The 15,974-nt window shown below is 44.3% G+C and overlaps 1 long non-coding RNA gene across 1 annotated transcript in view; it reads right to left on the reverse strand.

Moving 5' to 3' along the window:
- Nucleotides 1-455: 455 nt before the first annotated feature.
- The window catches only part of LOC147657859 (uncharacterized), a 44,019-nt gene continuing 28,500 nt past the window's right edge, over nt 456-15,974 (reverse strand). The window contains exon 4 of the long non-coding RNA XR_015291720.1: nt 456-855. This is a non-coding gene — a long non-coding RNA (uncharacterized LOC147657859). The remainder of the gene's footprint in view (nt 856-15,974) is intronic.

Here is a 15,974-nt window from a genome sequence, read left to right on the forward strand (position 1 = left end):
TCGCGGCTTTCTCCATACCCTCTGCTACCGCTCGCTCTCTTCCCCTCCCTCCCTCTCTCTCTCTTCGTGTGTTTGCGCAGTACACACGCACGTAAAATCGTGAAGGTATCGCAGCGCGAAACGGTACGTTCCGTCGGAGGAACGGTTAAATCGCGATCGTAGCTTTTAATCGTTGTTGGATACGTAATGTTTAACGGAGGATTGATTTTTCTTCCCTTTTCCCTCGTATTTCTTTCATCCATTCCGGGACGGTGGAAATAGTGGGCGACGAGAATTGGTTCAGAGGGCGGGCGGGTGGAAAATGGAAAAGTGGTGAAACGGTTATTGGAGGACGCAGGTCGCGTTATGGCGTTAAATAAAATAGTGAACCGCGCGGAAATAAATAAAGAAACACGGTTTATGCACGGCCAATTGCACTTCTGAAACCGCGAAACTGATTTACGCGGTGGCGCAGGTGTTTTGCAATTATTGTTATTTAACAGGGTGGGGGGTAGTCCGGTTAATTTGCAGCGGATTTTCCACGACGTTTGAAAAACGTCAGTTGCAATAAATATGTAAGTGTATATTCGTAAATTGTTTAGGAACGATTTGATCCATCCAAGTGGCCGATCTTTGCGAGAAATTTCGACGTTTGGAGGGAAATCACGAGGTATTTCGAAGAATACAGGGTTTCAAGTAGATCACATGGCTGTGATAATGGTGGCTCACGGCAGCGTGAAAGGACAGCTCGTTTTCAAAGGGAACGTTTTCAAGGTCCGGCCCAGAGGGTAGTTTTAAATATGGTTCATACTGGACTCGTCTAGACTCGGAGAGTTTCCACGATCCTTTAACGATCTACGAAACGATCCTTCCCTCCTGAAAATAGAAGAATTAATAACTGCGATAAAATTCCGGCCAAAACTGTTGCTCTTTTCTTTTCTTTTCCTTTTTTTTAAATCTTAGAAGAAATTAATTCGTATTCCTCGAAAAACGAATGAAACGAAGATGGGAAAAGTTATCTTGGAAAAATTGTCCATTGTGATCGGAGTTGGGGACGAATAAATCGAATTATCGCGAAACACGATAATTACAGGATTGTTGCTAATTAGGCTGCTCGGTTGGGAGATAAAGAGAGATCGAACGATACGATACGATTCGCAAGGACTCGAGCGGAATCAGGCTTGGAGATCGTTAAAGGCTTTTTAAACCCCGTGTACCCCGTGAATGCAAGTGGAATATTATCGGGACACGTTCCACCCAAAACTCGGACGTTCCGGAAAGTTACGAATATATATATATATGGAGAGAGAGGGCGAACCGGTGAATTAAAGTAGTTTCGAATAGAGTATCGAATAGAAACGTTGGTGGAGAGACGATGGTGGTGGTGGAATCGAGGATGGAAAGCGGATGAATCCCGTTATCTATTAAATTTACGCTCGCTCGTAAAGATATCGAAATTTATTATTCCTAAAATCACAAGCCTCTCGTGTTGCCTCTGTCCAATATTCCTTCCCATTCTAATTTATTTCTACGTGATTTCACCGGCTACATTAATTTTCCCGCTCCGTTTGCCCCCTCGCATCTCCTTACTCTGTTTCCTACTACGACTCGCTAAATCCCCTGGGCGAATTCCTTAATCAAAGGAGCGTTGTTCGTTCACGTGTAATTTACAACCGTGAAACTTAATCATACTAAGCTCGTCGAGAAGAAGAAAAAAAAGAAAGAAAGAAAGAAAGAAAGAAAGGAGAAGGTAAACGAGGGTAAACGAATCAAGGATAATCGATGTGACGCGAGCTTTCACCCTTCGTTGCTCTTTACCCAAGCTATATTTCATTCTAGAACGAAAAGAACGAAACTTAACCGAATTCGTGGAGAAATCTTAGCCAAACATCCGTGTTCCTTTGCCAAGACGATTTTTATCCGCGACTCAGACCCTCGCTCGGTAAAACTCGTTCTTCCACGGTTCGGGTTTCGCGTAACAATAAAGATCCACGGTTATGCGGATACGAATATATATTTCGTGGCGGATACGTTTCTCTTTCGTTCGAGAGATCGTGCTTTCACGGAAACCACGCTCGTTGCTACGAGACAACAAGGCGAGGTACTCGTAAAATAATTCGTCTACGCGAACGATAAAATCTCCAATTTGCCCCGATTATTCCGTTAATCAAGCTGTTTAAACATCGGATAATTCGCTCGCTCCATTACTAATTCGTCCACTCAAGACGATTAACCTAAATCTTCCTTTTTTATTTCCTCTCTCCAACTCGGCTAACTTCTTCAGCTTCGATTGACCGAAAAACGATCGACAAAATGTATACGCGTAATATACGCGTCTGTTTTTACAAAATTTCTCTTCGTAAACGAAACGAGGAGGAAAAGTTAGGGGGGAGGGGAATTGAAGCGACAAAGCTTTATAGACGCGGTCAATATAAGGAGGATTTGAAGATCACAGTCGGCCGGGTTCCCATGCGAGTTCAAAAATGTATGGCAGTCGATAAGCGGGCGGACGAGTTGCCACGAGTTTCTCCAGTTTCCTCTTTGCCGTCGTTATACCTGTGAAACATGGTTCGCGTAAGATCACTGGCACGGAGAGGAAAACTTGGTCGAAGAAATTTTCTCCCTTGCCACGGTATCTCCACCCCAGATCGTCAGACTGCAATTTTTATCGGTCCCAGGCTTCGATACGTACACCCGCGTTCACTGTATCTACCACGCTCGACCTGTATCCCCAATTTGCATTCCAATGTCTCGCATCCACGTTTCGGATTGTCGTCTAACGTTCTCTCCCCTTTTCCCCTCCCCTTGTCGCGATTTTTTCGCCTGCTTTCTTCTTCTTTTTTCTGCGATTTCACGCCAGGTTGACGTCGACAGCATCCGGATTGCGCGTCGCTTCCAATCCCATTTGGGTTTCGAACGAACGATTTCTGCATATATTTGTATATTTAATTTCGCCTTAATAAATATATAATAGTTGCTCGAACGAATCGATCGCGCCTCGATTTGCCATCGATTGACACTTTCTTGAAAAGGAAATCACTATCCTTGTCGATAACATTTAAACATTTTCGTTTAATTTATAATTATAATTGTGTCCAACCTAACACTTAATCTAACCCGAACTAACCTAAACCTAAACCTTTTCTCGCCTCGAAGAACACAAGTTGCGAGAGATCCATCGCACGATCGCAGAAAGCTTGACGATACATTTTTCCCCCGTCAAGCTTAATTACGCAGTTGACGGTCCACTAAACGACTCTTCGAATCCGGGAAATGCGACAGAAATTGTTTTCAATTAGGATGTAATTTCGTTTAACAAGAGGCGCCGTAACCGAATCAACAACGGCGGCGTTTTGGCATAAATAACCGGGACCACGGCGTCGGCCGTGTAAAGCGGAAAATTTCGAAACAATTTTATTTGCCCCCTCGCGGGAGAAAAAGCGGGACATTACTTTCTACCGGCTACCCTGATAATTCTCCGCGAAAAGAGTCGGCCGCCGTTTGATGGACATCGTGTTTGCAAAGCGACGAGTCGCTATTGCGTGAAACTCGAATGGTAAACAAACTGATTCAACAAAAACCGATTCAACAAACACACCAACGTTTTAGCATATTCCGTCATAACGAGCTGACGTGTGTGTGAAAATGTCCAATGCCTTTTCTTTTTTTTTTTTTTTCACTTTGTTTATTTCTTCCCTCCCGTTTCTTCTTTCCCCATTTTTCATTCCTCTCGCGCAATTACATCATCGCGTAATCACGGATGAAAATAATTCTCGATTTCCTTGAAAAGCGGACGAATATACTGGGAGGGGAAACTGGGTCGAAAAGCGGCGAGAGGGGAGGAACGAGAAATTTTATTTCAACCGATTTTAGGCAAATTATTACGTAATCCGCATTTTATAAACAAGCTCGTAATTATTTCCACTTACTCGCACTTGCTCCCGACCATTTTGCCTCCCGTTTGCCTTTCAACCATCCGGAGAATTACAGAACGGACTCACGCACAGCGCGAATCCCTACAACTTGTCAAAGAATATCGTTTTCTCTTTTTCTCCCCCATTTTAACGCAACGCGATAAACACGTGGATTAAGAAATTTAAAAAATCCACGATTCAAGTGATGAATTAAATTAATCCGCGTTTTAATCGTTTTCTTCGCGTTATTAGAAAAATAATTTCCAAATACGCGTAACGTATTAACCGCGTATTTGCGCGCTACTGGAAGAAGGAGGGAGGAGTATACCGATCGAAATCTCGAAAACCATTATTCCCAGCCATCCGACGAATCGTTTAATTCGAAAATGCGGACGATACGCGCCCGATACTCGATTAATTTACACGCGAGCGCACCCTCCCCTTCTCCCCTCTCCCTCGCCACGTTTCAAGCGGCGGAAAGAGATTTAACGATGAGGGAAGAGGGAGAGGAGGAGGAGGAGGAGGACGAGACGACATATTTCAAAGTTACGCGCGGGGCGGAGACGGGTCGTGACACGGAATACGAAACATATCTGATTGTTAATAAGATCAGTGTAATGCAGTTTAAAGCTTGGAACGTTGCCGGCGAAGAGAGAGAGAGAGAGAGACGGGCCGAACGGGACCGAAAGACAAATTAGAGGCGAAAGAGCTCTCGCATCGTCGAATCCGTAGACGCGAGCACGGGGAGGGTGGGAGGGCTTCCATTCGTTGTCGTTGCTAGTTTTCACCCTGCCATAGGTGATTCTCATTCGAGCAAATACTATTACAAGGATATCGCGTTCCTCATGCATATCGCAGCGCCGGGCAAAATTCCGGAATATCCGATGCAGTTTGTATCGAATAACGGCTCAAATTGTCAAGGTATAACACATATATATATATATGTATATATGTATCCGCGTGAACATTGAAAACACCTCCCCTCCCCTCCTTTCCCTCCGTATGGAAAACAAAAATCGGGCATCGTTTCTCCGGGGACGCGATGCCCAACCAAACGGGTTTTCCGCGTTTTAAAACACGCGTTTGAAACGAGCGCGAGATTCGAGAGATTGGGCGGAGGGGAAATGTGAAACACGATAGACGTGGGATGGATTTTTCCATCGCGTTGCGGTGGAACGCATGAAATAACTTTGTACGCGAGGTGTTATTGAATTATAGGCGAGAGAAACGGTATTGTAGAAAACGGAGGGGCGGGAAAGGCTTATCAGAAACGATGGTCGGCGCGCGTTCATTCAGCGGCGAAGTCGTTAAAGAAGGGGGGAAAGAAACGGGGCGACGAAGGTGGCGAGAGAAGAATGGGTTGCAAGCCTTTCCGACGCGAGGAATATATCGTCGATACGAATTACTTCGTTCGTGAACCATTGCTCGAGCATTTTACGGAACATCTCTGTTTCTCGTGTGTAATTGCACATCTCGCGCAAATATTTAGCGCTTCGTGATAAAAGTTGCTCGTTAAGAGTTCAACGTGATTGTATACCGCCCATCGAGAACTTTGACAAGAGGTATTCGCGTGATTATTCTATATAACGAAGTTTTCTTTTTTTTTTTTTTTTCCTTTAATGCCAAGAACCGCATCAAAGAAGTACGTGTTCCTTAAGCAGAGGAAAAAAAAAAAAAGGACGAGATGCAGAATGGTCTCGAATATGGCCTTGAATTAAGAATATTTCCCTTCGCTCCTTGCTTTCCTTAATGATACGAGATATCGAGATCATTAATATGCCAGAACTGGTAAGTAGAAGGAGCGTAATAAGACGTCAATACTGCTCTAATGATCGCGTGAACAACGAAGAACACCCTTGTGCAGGATACAAAGTTCTTTGAACACGTACAAGAAACCGATTGCATGTTTTCATAAACGGCTTGAAACGTCTCGTCTAAAATGCCGCGACATGCTACATGCTGTAAATGCTTCTATTAGGGAACAAAGGATTTTTTTGAAATTACAGATCACTGATTCTGACACCCGTCACTCTGAATGTCCTTGGAAGACATTATCATGATATGTGCAGCGTGTATATATATATATAATGGAAAGACGACGAAATTTCTCGAGATTGCAATCAGTCCGATTTATCCAATATTCGCAGGATGAGACACAAATTGTATTCGTTGGAATTCGATCAACCGCGATAAAACTAAGTAGCACGAAAAGATTTAAGAAATCTCGAGAAGATTCTGCCAATTCTAAGATCTCCGCGACCTCGAGAGGATCTCGATGATCCTTGTGAATTCTTCTTCAAAGTTTGAACACAGCGATTATAATTCCTTGGAAAATAGTTTCCCCGTCGTGGAATTCATCGTTGTTCACCTTTCGTTCTTCTTCCATTCCAATTGTTCCTGCACTATTTCGCAGATGCGGTTCAAGGGAAAAAAGGACGGCTGTCGGTCCAATATGCGGTCGCGATGCGTTAATTATAACATGTCGGAATAACAGGAATCGGATTCTAATTGCCACATTAATGCCGCGTTAATCGACCACGCTATGGCATGTTACGGAATGGGGGGATGATTTATGCCAGTTTCGGATATATCGTGCGAATGGAACGGATTTCTGTTCGCCATCACCTATCACTGGTATTGTTAATACACAATGTTAATATCGAATATCGTTGTATATTCTTCCTCTCTGAAAAAAGAAATACGGATAAATTCTTGAAATTGCGCACATTCGATGTTCTCAAATCTGAATCCTAGAAGAATTCGAACGAGAGAATAAGAAAGTGGTGGATAGGATTTCCTTAGCTTTCGTTCAACCTATCGATTCCACCGTTTTAATTTTACCTTTCTTTTTCTTAAACGAGAACTTTGATGATTTCCCGGATATCCTTGAAGAGTTGTTAAAAATATTTACGATTCCTTCTTAAACATGCAAGAGAAATCGAGCGAGAAAACGAAGAAACAATCGCAAAGTTTCGAGCGAGCTTCGTCGATCGCTTTACGCCCGATTGCCATCAATATAATATTCCTGTAATTCGAACGATCGTTGCAATTAATAACATCGTTTGGTAAAGTCGACAACAAGGGGTTATTCCTGTTTTTCGAGCTAAGGCGAACGACGTGACGCACAGGCAAGAACACTTGTTATTTCTCATTACAAGTTCATCCTTCGTTCTCCAACTCGTAGCCTTCTCACGGAACGATCGTCCCTTTCGAATCTTCATCTTCAACCTTTAAATTATACGACAGATAAAGATCTCCCATCCAAGCGGAAGCCCAAACTTCTTGGAAAAGAAAGGAAAAGGAAAAAAAAAAAAAAAAAGACGACTGTAACTTCTTCTGACTTATTAAAACGGTTTGTCCGCGGATAAACAATACACGCGGCAAACTTGCGACACGCATAATGAAGTTCGAAAGTTTTCTCTCGGGCAAGAAGAACAACGGAAGAAAAGAGAGAGAGAGAGAGACGCGAGGATCGATGTAAATCGAAATAAATTCGATTCGAAGAAAAATTCGAGTTTGTTTCTCTCGTTCTTACCATCGTTTAACTTTGGACGATGCGATTTTATTATATCGATATTTGATCGGATACGATATAACTTTTCTCGTGTATACGATAAAAAAAAAAAAAGGAAATCCATAAACATCGGTGATATGATTTTATTTTCGAATTTACGTTTTACATAATACGGTTGTCGTTTTAATCATCGATAAAACGGAATGTCAAAAATGAATGAACGAATCGGTGATTTATCGTATGCGTATGGGGAGTTTTATTATAACCAATTAGCAGCAAGCCTCACTTCGTTCGAATGATTTATGCGTAATTTAAAAATTTGTTTATCGTTTAAATCTTTAGTCGACAGATCAATTAAATCGATATTAAACTATTAAAGTTATAGTTATCGACATACCGTTAACAAATTTGAACGATGAGAGAGAGAGAGAGATATTTTTTAAAATAATTTTCGAAGAATGTTTTCAACCCTTCGCGTATAAAATATAATATAAAATAACGAGGGGAGTGAAACAATTGATTCCACGGATGATTCGCGATACCACAAAGAAACGTGTGTTAATTTATACGTTTGTAGTCGCGCAGTTAGAAGGATCGATGCGCGTTCTGCATGTTGGACGTGGAAGCGCAACAAGTAAAAGGCACGCGGAACGTTTAAACGTGACAATCTTCGTATCGCGGGTCACGTTCAATCGAAGAAATCCGAGGGAAAACCTTGGTTAATTGCATTCACCTTTCCGGCGAAAGTTACAACCCGGCGATGTAACGATCGTTCGGCGAGGATTGACCGTACATGGTGGTTGGTCGACGGTTAAGGGATCGAAGGAGAGGCTGGACGAATAATTCGAAACAATCGATTGTTGGGTCGATCCCAAGATGAACGATTTATCATGGATGATCGGGTGAGAAGGCGAAGCAGAGGCAAAAAGGGAACGATCCGTCGAAAGTTTCGACGACAGGCAGACAGCAGCGCGCCTGTTTGAAACAACTGGCTTGATGAGGAGGGGAAGAGAGGAGATCGAAGGACAAGGGAGCAGTAATCACGGTGGATCGCTGATGATCGAGGGTCTCGAAGAAAGGACAAAGGCTCGTGACGAGAGAGGTGGGCAGGGGGTAAAAATGAGACGAGCGAGGCGAACGTTTAGAGAGATGAAACAGGGGAGGGTGGGAGGCGATCGCAGATACTTCCCACTGTGCGAGTTTCCAGTTTCTCTTATTGAAAGTAAGCTTCTTAAAGAGGAATCAGTGGGGAGAGGGAAAGAAAAAGTAAGGGGAGGAAGAAGAGAACTTACGAAAGAAGGAAATCCTCGAGTTTCGTGACGTTTTTATTGCCTGACTATTGTTCCAACTATTGTTCCCGTTTCCCATCATTAATCAAAATGTAAATAATAAAAATACGAATTCTTTGTCCCCTATAATGGTGTTTAATTGGCCACAGGCAATTAAATTAACAGATTACGAGTCTTTCCTTCGAGAAAGGACGTTATCGATGATCGGAGGAGGCAATGAGCAAGCCGACCGACGTTCTTTCGAAACTTTCTCTCTCTTTCTCTCTCTTGTATTTAATGCATTTGAAGATCGAGTCGGCGGGATTGCGTAATTTTATTTCGCGCTCTTCGCGCACGGCATTCCTTTGTATCCGGACGAAGAAGAAGTAAAAGTGCAGAACCGCTTACGGTGAAGTGGAATGGAGGGAGGGGGGGAGGTGGTGGATTAACAAATTCCTCTCCGATAGTTGGAAAGAAAACAAAAGGCGCGCGACTTTGGATAACTTTGAAACGTTTTTCGAAGAAGAAAAAGAAGAAGAAGAAGAGGAGGAGGAAGAAGAAGAGTAGTGGAAGGGATCGCTGTTTATGCTTTTTATCCCGTCTCGAATTTAGAATCGAGCGGAATCCAGGAAGTTTTCAAACTTGGCCGTCTAACGAAGAACGCTTCGCTTTGCGAGGCTGGTAGCAAAAAGCGTGGTATTATAACCATAGATCTCGGTATTCAGAACATCTCAAACTGCTCTCGAAAACAGGATGTTAACATTTTTCTTTTTTTCCTCTTCTTTTCTTTTCTTTTTTTTCTTTTTCTCTTCCTTTACGGAATCAGGTCTCTCTGGCAGCGTATTACAACTCCGCGTAGAAGCATTATCTTTTCCTAGACGTTCCTCCCGTTACCGTACACCGTTGGCGAGCTTACGCTTCTCGCTTAAGCTTCTGTAATGACACACTCGACCGACTGTATCCGGTCTTGCCTTTTCGAGAGGGGCAAAAGAAAGAGAGTCCTCGTCGTTTCTCATCGGTCTTCGTTCGTTTCCAACTCCGCAACGCCAACGCTTCACCGCTTTGTTTTCGTCCCCGGCTTAAACATCGGTGCTTCAACTCGTTACTTAATTACACCGAATTTCGAACGATTTGCACGCGCTAAGTGGCCGCCCTCCTCTTCTCCCTCCCTTGTTGCACGCTCCTCCTAACTTTTAAATACGTATCCATTTTTCAAAGCCACCGCGCTCCCTCCCCCCGCCCCTTCCTTTACACGCGCAGACCCGACGCGGCCAACAAGAACAAAAGGATTTCAAAGTAGATTCCTTAAACTTGGAGAATAGTTCCTCGCGTCTCTCTTTCTCGCCGGGGTTTTTGTCTGGACGAAGAGAAGAAGAACCCCTCGCGAGCGCCAAGACTCTCTTTGAAAAGGCGGGTACAAAGCGTGCATGACCAAACCAACCGGCAGCCAAACTGTATACCGGCGAAGATACGGATAAACTGTAATAAATAGTAACCCTACCATTTTTCAAAGCCGCGTATGAATATTTAAATCTGTATCTCGGTGAATTTCTACTACCGGCACGATATCTTCCGGTCGCGGGTAGAATTGCGTGCGTGCGTACGTTACACAGGTAAGACAGGTAAGCCTAGGAGCGAAAAATCGATTCTGTGCGACTCTTTTCTTTTTTTTCTTTCTCCTTCTTTCTCCTTCCTCGTGTTTCTTTTTCTTCTTCTTCTTCTTCTTTTTTTTTTTTTTTTTTTCGTAACGGACAAAAATCGGAAGCGCATCGACGCGGATTGAAGCGGATCGAAGCGATACGATGGGATGGAAGAGCGAGATTACACGGCACGGACGTATTTCCGTCAGTGGTACAATTAAGATTCCTCCGTCTCCTTTTTGCGGTCTATGAATATTCAAAGTTATAACCTCGTGCCTTCCCGGTCGCAAGAAGTTTCTGAACGCGAATACAAGGGACTGTATAGTAAGTACGGTATAGTAAGTACATACGCGTAGGGCAAAAAGAAAGAAACTGATGGAGGGTCGAAACGGGGGAACTTTGGACAATAATTTCTCATATAACCGTTCGTCGGTGAAATAGGGAAGTTGGCGTCATCTTCGGTTATAGTATCGGGGAAGAAGTTTGGAAACGGCATCGCAATGTAAATTTACGCCGAGCAAGCACGCTCGACCCCCTCCCCCTCCCCTCGTGCGTGAGAAGTTCGCGAGTAATTGGGAGAATAATTAAGTTTTCGAATAAATACCGTTGGAACGAGCGCTGCTCGACCATGCTAAACGTTTTGCCGGGAAACACGCGAAATCTAGTTTTCCATCGGTGGCGCGAACAATCCCGCTGCTGTCTCCGTTTCTCCCTTTGCTGCGGACGCGCGATATCCCCGTGGCTTGCTATTTTTGGACAAACAAAAACCCTCTCCCTCCCCTGTCTCGATATTTTCACAAGGCAAAACCGATAGTTTCGCCGTTCCGCCAGAATTCTTCCCTCGAATCGAGGTGTAAAGGGAATATATGTATATATATATATATATCCTTCCTTCATTCCTTCCTTCCTTTTGCTCGAAAGTGATTCGAGCAAAATGTAATTAAACGTAAGGATAGAACTGGGGAGAAACACCTGGAAATTCAACCTTTTACCTTTGCGAAAAATTGTGTAGGGCGCGCCTTATTATTACGCGCAACAACAAGGGAGAGGGGGCGGAGGGAGGAAGGGAGAGATGAAATTATCAAACGCGTTGGACAAACGCGGCCGTAACGAGTTGGAAGAAAAGGGAAGGGAGGCGGCCCGCGGCCACGTTAATTTACAACCCCTAACGAAATAGAAAAAGTTTCTAAATTATAATTATGAAGGGGAGGGGGAGGGGAAAAAACATTGAAATTTATTATGCTCGGTGGACGCGCGAGCCTTTGTTAACGAGGATGGCCGGTGAATTTCACGAGGGGTAATTGGACCAGCGTGGACCAACCGTTGGATCCTTCCTTGCCTCCCCCTCCCCCGCGAGTTTCTTTTTCCATTCGCGGCCACCTTTCGCTCTAATGAAATGCAACGCCACGCGCATACGGATCTCGGCCGGATCAGTCCACTCTGCGGGTTCGTTTTACCAGCGACGGAAGTCTTGGTAATCCGGGCGAATTCCGCGCGGCAAATGTGCCAGCCACAAAGAATTAATTCCACTCCTCCTCTCGTTCTGCTCTCCAACCCCCCTCGACGTTGCCCGTCGTCTCCACGCTCGAATATCGCGCCCACCCAAAATTGTCTCCGCCTCGAATTGAATCTAAGTAAATGTACGTACGCTGATTATGTAGATCTTAGTGCAAATTCCCTCCCTTCTCTCCTCCGCTGTATTTACGAGTGGAGGGGAGCTGAAGGAACACTAGGATTCTCTAGCAGGGGACGAATCGAAATTCCCGAGAAAATATTCCTCTCCGTCCGTTTCTCATCGTGGAACTGGACGTATCGATCCGACGATTTTTCTTCCAATAACGAGTTTCGAAATCGAAACGCGGAAAGAAGGGGAATTTCTATTATTTTTTGAGAAAGTCGCTTTGGGGAATACTGGGGGAAGCTGGCAAGGCTTGGCTCGATTCGGAAATTTCGCGGAAAAACGTTAAATTGAAAACACGAGACAAACACACCGCAAGGAGACAGTATCGATTCTCCTCTCGTGTAATAGGGCCGCAATAAAGACTGGCGGAGTGAATTTCAACGCGTTTAAGGAAATAGCAAAAGTGCATTTTCAACGCGTAACGGTCCCTGCTCTCCTCCCAGACAACGGGTAATGGTGTGTACGTAGCAGCTCTGTGTGTAGGTGTGTGCGCGGTGGTCGTTATATCCGTGGAAGGGGTGCGCAATTCGGTGCCGCGAAATATCGTCGACGTGGAACTACGTTTCACGATAAAATGGCTGCGGGAGAATAGGAATTTCATTTTTCAAAAACGCGCTATCCTCTCGCGTCGCGTCCAGGTGACACGGGATTAAAGGAAAAAATCTTGACGACGAATCTTGTTCTCGCAATTGTTATAAAATCGATTCGATACGCCTTCGGGAGAAAGATGGATCGCGACTGCGATTTGCTCGTTCGGGAGCGTCGTAATCCAAATTACGACTCGAGGAAATCAAATTGAACGTATTGAACGAAGAATACGTAAAGAATTACCAGGAAAGCACGTGTTTATCGCGATCTTCCCTCTGAAGAAGACACCCCTTTAGAACGAATTTAAATTTTTTTCTTTTTTCTCTCCCCTCCCCTCCCCCCCCCCTCCAAAGAATAAACTTGATCCCGTATTCGCAAAGCGGGAAGCACAGATGATTGAAGACTCGTGACAAGCGAAGCTTGGAGTCGAAATAACTCGACTTTCGAAAATAACTCGAAAGGGAGACCGGTTCCGCTTCTCGTTATATATATATATATATTTCACAGGAAGAGGAAAAAAGGTGAAACTTAATTTATAATAAACGGGATAAAAGGGTAAGGACGAAAAGAAAAAGAAAAAAGTGGGTGATTAACCGGATGAATAAAGAAGGTAAGCGTGGAGCGAATCGATGAACGGGCGGCATTTATATCGCGGGAGAAAAATCTCTGTCGTCAAGGGGCTCATTTTCAAACGGTCGGGAGGGGAGGGGGGGGGGAGTAGGATGAGGGGAAAAAACTAGCGTATTCGGACTTTGTGCGAAGTTCCCCCTGTTTATTTTTCCTTTCGTTCCGCCACACTCCCCCCCCCTCTCCCCCCTCCTCCCCCTCGCCCTCGCCCCCCACCTTCTTTTTCCCGGGAACGCTCGCGAAAGTCGCAATGACGATGAGTCACTCTTGAAATGCTTTTAGGCCGATTAGTCTGAATACGTGCCGTTTCATGGCAGACGGGGAAACCGCGACGCGACGCTCAATGCCTGGTAAACCGTCTGCACGTGCAACCACGTTGCGCACCTTTAAACTCGATGCGGAATCTTGTTGCGAATCCTCCTCTCCTACCGCTGCCCCCTTCCTTCCTGCTCTCATCAAATTCCCCCTTCCAATTTTCCGCCCACGATGCGCGATCGATCCACTTCGATGAGAATTTAAACTACGTCAAAAGAAAAAAAAAAAAAAGAAAACTAGACAACGTTGGGCCAACAGATTATGTTATGTTAAACAATCACGGCTTCGTCCTGTCCGTAAGAAAGAAATAAGAGCGAGATTCATCGTCGAGTTTCAAAGATGCGCGCGTAAATTAGAATCGCCGGTTACGCTGGATCACCCGACGGGCTAATCGGCTCAAAAATAATTGAGCGCGTAATTATAACATTGTCGAGGAAGATTCGGGAGGACAGGTGGTGGCACGAGGTTGGCACCGGACACGAGATTCGGTAACGGGGGACGACGTGTTCGTTAATCGATTACCGCCGATTTCGCTGCCGTAATTTCAATCGAGAGCCGGATATTAACGGGGAATATATGTCGCTTAAAACGTGTAATTATTTACCCGGCTGAACGATGATTATTACCCCATCGTACGTATCGTTATCCAACCCCTAGCTAGACGCTTATTCGTCCAAGCGAAAGTGGTCGTCGACCACTGTGCGCAGGTATGCAAAGAGGATCGTGCCAAATGATAGAGCGTTTAACGCTTACCACCTCTCATTAGAGAATTTGGCCGAAATTGAATTCGACACGGGGAATCGTGGAGTTGAGAAACGACGGGATATAATACGATGGGATGGAATAATTCGTGATTTTTCAAAGGACGAAGAGAGGTGGCCGCACGTGAGACGTGGCGCGAAGGTGCAAAGATGTTGTAATTACAGGGATCGGCCGGTTTTTAGCGAATCGCCTGGCCTATTCTCGCTATCATATTTCTCGAATTTCGAAAGAGCAACCGGAGAGGAGCCGTAAAAGGAGCAGTATAACGATACCGTAACGCGGACGGCTAGCCAATTCCAACCTGCAAAACCGGCTAAACCCTCGACGGGAGCATAACAGCAGGTTACGACTAAGAAACTCGTTCGTCCTTCGTTTAGAGGCTTGGTTTCAGCGAATCGAATATCGTTCGGTAACATCGTGCGCCTCGAGTTTAATATCCGAAAAGAAAAAAGAAAAAGAAAGAAGGGAGAAAAGGACGAGGAGAGGAAGGGGGAAAAATCGAGAGAATAATATTTTGAGGGGAGACGATCGATTGTTTGCTGTATTTGGATCGGATGTTTGTTATATTTATTATATTAGCAATTGTAACAATGCAAATAAATGAGAAGAGGAAAATATATGGATAGAGAAGTCAAATTACGAAGTTAAAAGTAAAAATCTCGCGTATACGAAAGAATGTTTGGATATCTCCGCCCTCTATTTCACAAGAGAAAACCCCTTTTCTCTCTCTCTCTCTCTCTTTCTCTCTCTTCCTTTCCCATTCTTTTCCCCTTTCTTTCTTTTTCCTCTATCAATACACTATCACAATGAAATCTCAACATTGGATTGTCGATTGAAAATACGCTCAAGAAGTGGTTTCAGCCGTACCTTTCTTCGCAATGGAATTGTAAATATCGATACAACTTTGCCAGGACGCATCGGGCCAAGAGGAAACAACGACGTGGCGAAAGAAGATTGAAAATCGCGAGACAAACTCGTCCTTTTTCGGCAACAATTTTTACAACAGTCGGATGATTTATCGTTACCTCGAGTTTCTCGATCTCGATCCTTCTTCTTCTTTTTGTTCGCGAACGACGAATAATAACGACTTGCGTGAATGAAATCGGATCGTTAAAAACGCGTTAACCAGGACATCATCCGTGTTTTTCTCAAATTTACGACACGAATTTTTATCTCGATCTCTAATAATACAAATAATACAAATTCGAGACGAGAAATTTTTTTTTATTCTTCCTTTCCTCTACGTCACGCTACGATAGTTCGTACGAAAGTGAGGAACGCGAAGTGCAAGTGCAACGCGATCGAATCCTGAGAATCTATAAACGATGATGCAGCTTGGCCAAAGCGTCGATCTCGCAAAAAGAAATTACACGGTGAGACAAGAAAGGTTTAAAGTGTAAAGAGATGATCGAGGATGAGACAAGGATGGGAGACAGAAAATGGATAAACTGGAAAAAGAGGAGTAGGGAAAGAAAAAGCAAAGATGAGTGTAAAACGTCGAGAGGAGGGAGGAGAGAGAGAGAGAGAGAGAGAGAGAGAGAGAGAGAGAGAGAGAGATAGTGGAGAAGGTATTGGAAGGAATACAGAGGAGGAAAAGAGAAACCGCGGTGCGGGAATAAAAGTGTAGTAGTCGAGGCTTTCGGCCAGACTCAAAGTGCGCCGAGTTATAGCGGATAAAAGGGGTTG

This window comes from Apis florea, unplaced genomic scaffold (genome assembly GCF_048593485.1).
Source record: "Apis florea isolate Af1SG1 unplaced genomic scaffold, ASM4859348v1 contig_2495_pilon, whole genome shotgun sequence".
Lineage (NCBI taxonomy): Eukaryota > Metazoa > Arthropoda > Insecta > Hymenoptera > Apidae > Apis > Apis florea.